General features: G+C 37.5%; 1 non-coding gene across 1 annotated transcript; it reads left to right on the top strand.

Moving 5' to 3' along the window:
• The first annotated feature begins 1,469 nt into the window (after window positions 1-1,469).
• On the top strand, window positions 1,470-1,536 carry LOC120363803 (small nucleolar RNA SNORD42). The gene has a single exon (XR_005579241.1). It is a non-coding gene; the product is annotated as a small nucleolar RNA SNORD42 (small nucleolar RNA).
• The last annotated feature ends 3,351 nt before the right edge of the window (window positions 1,537-4,887 follow it).

The following is a 4,887-nucleotide window of genomic DNA, read 5'->3' as shown; positions in this document are numbered from 1 at the left end:
TCAACCAGGTGTAACAACTCATGTGTGTATGTGTATCCTGAAATGGGTTTTTCTATGTCTAAACTATTTCCCTCTCCTTAGAGCAGAAAGATTATTGGCTTTTCTCCAATGATTGTATATGTATCTATAGCTGGCTCCTGCTTTATCTTTTCTTTTTTTATTTTTTTGAGACGGAGTTTTGCTATTGTTGCCCAGGCTGGAGTGCAATGGCACAATCTTGGCTCACTGCAACCTCTGCCTCCTGTGTTCAAGCAATTCTCCTGCCTCAGCCTCTCCAGTAGCTGGGATTACAGGCATGCACCACCACACCCAGCTATTTTATTTTTATTTTTATTTTTATTTTTAGTAGAGACGGGGTTTCACCATGTTGGTCAGGCTGGTCTTGAACTCCTGACCTCATGATCCACCTGCCTCAGCCTCTCAAAGTGCTGGGATTACAGGCATGAGCCACCGTACCTGGCCTTCTTTCTTTCTTGTTCAAAGGGACAGAGTTGCACTATGTTACCTAGACTGGAGTAATCACAGATGTGATTACAGTACACTCCAGCAGTGAACCCCTGGCCTTAAGGGATCCTCCTGCCTCAGTCTCCTGAGTAGCTGGGACTACGGGCGCATGCCACTGTGCCTGGCTTCTTCTCACTTTCTTCTTCTGTTTTCTCCCTCCTATCCTCTCTCAATAAATTTTAAAGGTAAATTGACTAAAAAAATCATTCTGTTGTCAGATGTGCACTCTAGAAATATCTAGTCCACATAAATAATAAAAAATTCTAAAAAGAAAAAGTTAAAAATTGTATTTTATTATATAAAAATGCGAACACTATATTTTAATTTTCCTAATACCAAAGTTAAATTCCTAATGCTTTAAACTTTCTAAGTTTTTTTTTTTTTTTTTTTTTTTTTGAGACGGGGTTTCGCTCGTTACCCAGGCTGGAGTGCAATGGCGCGATCTTGGCTCACCGCAACCTCCGCCTCCTGGGTTCAGGCAATTCTCCTGCCTCAGCCTCCTGAGTAGCTGGGATTACAGGCACGCGCCACCATGCCTGGCTAATTTTTTGTATTTTTAGTAGAGACGGGGTTTCACCATGTTGACCAGGATGGTCTCGATCTCTTGACCTCGTGATCCACCCGCCTCGGCCTCCCAAAGTGCTGGGATTACAGGCTTGAGCCACCGTGCCCAGTCACTTTCTAAGTTTTTATGTTGGACTTAAGAGTGAAATAACTTATTTCCAAAAATTGTTTAAGATGGAAAATACAATATGGTGTTTAATTAAAATAAAAATATAATTACAGATGTCTTTTAAAAATTTTTGATTATGTGAAATTCCTATAATACTATAAAATGTGTTAATCAAAATTATAATTTCCAACTTCTTAAATTTTTAAGAACTTATAAAACAAATTAATTGATATATGATCTTCGGATACTTGAACAATTTTAAGTTAAAAAAAATGATACAAAACTCTGGTCATAGTATATGATAGAAAAATCTTAATCTCCTGAAACTTGTGATGTCTTCAAAGGAGCCACTGATGTATGTGTGGAAATTTTATAATTTAAAGGAAAAAAAAAAGTAAAAAAAAAAAACAAAACAAAAAACTTCTGGTGACTAAATACAGATTTTTAAAAATTCTTATAAGGTTATAAAATGACTATAAACAGGATGTGCAAATGTTCTTTTCAGAATCGAGGATTTGATAAAAAGTAAAATAAGCAAACAAACAAGCAAAAATAAATTGTGCAAATGCTTTGAATGATATCATATATGGGTTTGTTTTGCCAGTTTAACATTTATGAAGATAGTTTAAAATGCGTACTCAAAAAATTAGATATTTCTTGGTTTACTAAACAAAAGTTGGTTGCTTTGGTTAAAGGTGATAATAAAATAATAAAGACTATACTCATAATAATTACAGAGAAACATGAATATATACGTAAGATAATAGATATAGTTTATTTACTAGTTTATACATTTATATTGTAATTTCAAGTATAAATACATTGATTTATTTAATATACTGATCAGATTAATTTTATCTTAAAGTTAAAAGCTTTAATTTTGTAACTTATTTACATAACCATGTACTTATATATGTCTAAACACACACACATAAATAAGACCAATTGAAGAATCATCTATAAATGGTAAAAAAAAAATTAAGGTGAAATCCAATGTTAATAGATTTATTCATGAAAAACAGATAACTTCTTGACTAAAAATAGTTAGCTGTATGATATTCTATTTTTTTTTTATTTTATTTATTTATTTATTTATTTATTTTTGAGACGGAGTTTCACTTTTGTTATCCAGGCTGGAGTGCAATGGTGCGATTTCGGCTCACTGCAACCTCCGCCTCCTGGGTTCAGGCAATTCTCCTGCCTCAGCCTCCTGAGTAGCTGGGATTACAGCCACCATGCCAAGTTAATTTTTTGTATTTTTAGTAGAGATGGGGTTTCACCATGTTGACCAAGATGGTCTTGATCTGCTGACCTCGTGATCCACCCGCCTCGGCCTCCCAAAGTGCTGGGATTACAGGCTTGAGCCACCATGCCTGGCCAGCTGTATGATATTCTAAAATAACAAGAGTCAAATTAGAATTTGGATTTTCTTTTTGGAAAATGACCAAATTGGTCTGTGACCACATAATAGCTATTCTTCTTAATCACCAAAATATTCTGTGAATTCTCTAGACTTCTTGGCATACTCTAGAACAATTCTGACCAAAAATTCCTCACTTTTCAGTTAAGTTTCTAGTAATAACTGTTCCCTACTGATGTGGTTTTTAAATATGTGTAATAACTATAACTATGGTTTGGAGTTTTTGTTTTGATAGGCTCGCTCTGTCACCCAGGCTGGAATGCAGTGGTGCAGTCTCCACTCACTGCAGCCTTGACTTCCTATGTTCAAGCCATCCTCCCACCTCAGCCTCCCCAGTAGCTGAGGCTACAGACATGTGACACCATGCCCAGATAATTGTTTTTTTGTTTTGTTTTGTTTTTTGAGACGGAATCTTTTCCCGGCTGGAGTGCAGTAGCGCAATCTGGATTCACTGCAACCTTTACCTCCCAGGTTCAGGCGATTCTCCTGCCTCAGCCTCCCGAGTAGCTGGGATTCCAGGCTTGTGCCACCAAGCCCAGCTAAGTTTTGTATTTTTAATAGAGATGGGGTTTCACCATGTTGGCAGGCTAGTCTTCAACTCCTGATCTCAAATGATGTGCCTGCCTTGGCCTCCCAAAGTACTGGGATTACAGGTGTTAGCCACCATGCCTGGAGGTCTCGGATTTTAAAAATTATAATTTCTGTTCATACAGAAATTATATAATTCTGTTGTATCTTCTGATAATTCTTCTTGATTCTGCCTTTACATTAGGCCCTAAATTCAGAATAATAAAAATGTTAAGATGTCTTTTATCTTTAAAATATCTTTAGGCTTCCTGGAATAACCATTAAGTATCACAAGTATTTGCTCCTTCATCTTCTATGAGAAGGATAATTCAAATTAATGTTTGGCCTTGAGTGGTGGCTCATGCCTATAATCCCAGAACTTTGGGAGGCCAAGGCGGGCAGATCATTTGAGCCCAGGAGTTCGAGGCCAGCCTGGGCAACACAGTGAAACCATCTCTGCGAAAAATCAAAAATACAAAAAATTAACTGGGCATGGCGTGTGCGCCTTGTGGTCCCAGCTACGCTGAAGGCTGAGGTTGGAGAATCGCTTGAGCCCAGGAAGCAGAGATTACAGTGAGCAGAGATTATGCCACTGCACTCCAGCCTGGGTGACCCCAACTCAAATAAATAAATAAATAAATAAGTGTGGACATTTTTCAAACTTAAACTATTGTGAGGACTTTAAAAAAAAACATGAAAAAGGAAAAGGAAAAAACCCATATTTTATGAATTTTCTACCATGTAGACACATTTTTTTTTTTTCAAAAATAAGTAACTTAAAAACAGATATGACTTTTTCAATTAGAAAGTTAAAGAGCATACCAATCCTATACATACTTAATGTAGATTACTTTGTCTGAACCTGTTAGTAAGCCAACAGCTGAGAGACATGCACTAAGAAAATGGGCAGCTGTTGGTAGAAATAATTTTTGGATATGTGGAGAAACAGCTGGGATTAAAAAAAGGGCTGTGGGATTCTGGAGTCATAAAGAGACTGTGTTGTAGAAGGGGGATGTTAGAAAGAATAAAAAACAGGAAATTTAATTTTTTTCACAGGAAAATTAAACAGAAAAAACTGCTTTGGATACAGCACAGAGCCAGTGAAGGATATACAATAGTACTTCTGAAACAAAAGGCAAGAAAAGAATGGCCAGAAGTTTGTGTATAGGAGAAACTTCCCAGCAGTTCTGCTTTGAGTATCAAGAGAGAAGGCCAGGTCTTTCTTCATGAAATGAAGAGCCGGGAGAATTTTGGGCTGGTAATGTCAGCAGATCAATTTACCTACTCAGAACTCACATTTCCCCTGTCCTTTTGAATTCAGAAGGGTGATCTGCTAAGACGGTTGACGTGTCTGGGATCTTTTTTTTTTTTTTTTTTTTTTTTTTTCTTGAGACAGAGCCTTGCTCTGTTGTCCAGGCTGAAGTGCAGTGGCGTGATCTCAGCTCACTATAACCTCTGCTTTCCTGGTTCAAGCGATTCTCCCACCTCTGCCTTCCAAGTAGTTGGGATTACAGGTGTCCACCACCATGCCTGGGTAATTTTTATATTTTTAGCAGAGATGGGGGTTCGCCATGTTGGTTAGGCTGGTCTTGAACTCCTGAGCTCAAGTGATCCACCCGCCTCGGCCTCCCAAAGTGCTAGGATTACAGATGTGAATTACCATGCCTGGCTTCTGGGGACTTCTTAATTTACTATATTTTATTCTAAAGGAGGACCGTTGATA

The sequence above is a fragment of the Saimiri boliviensis genome, chromosome 3, assembly GCF_048565385.1.
Source record: "Saimiri boliviensis isolate mSaiBol1 chromosome 3, mSaiBol1.pri, whole genome shotgun sequence".
Lineage (NCBI taxonomy): Eukaryota > Metazoa > Chordata > Mammalia > Primates > Cebidae > Saimiri > Saimiri boliviensis.
This window is presented reverse-complemented; position numbering and strand designations above follow the sequence as displayed.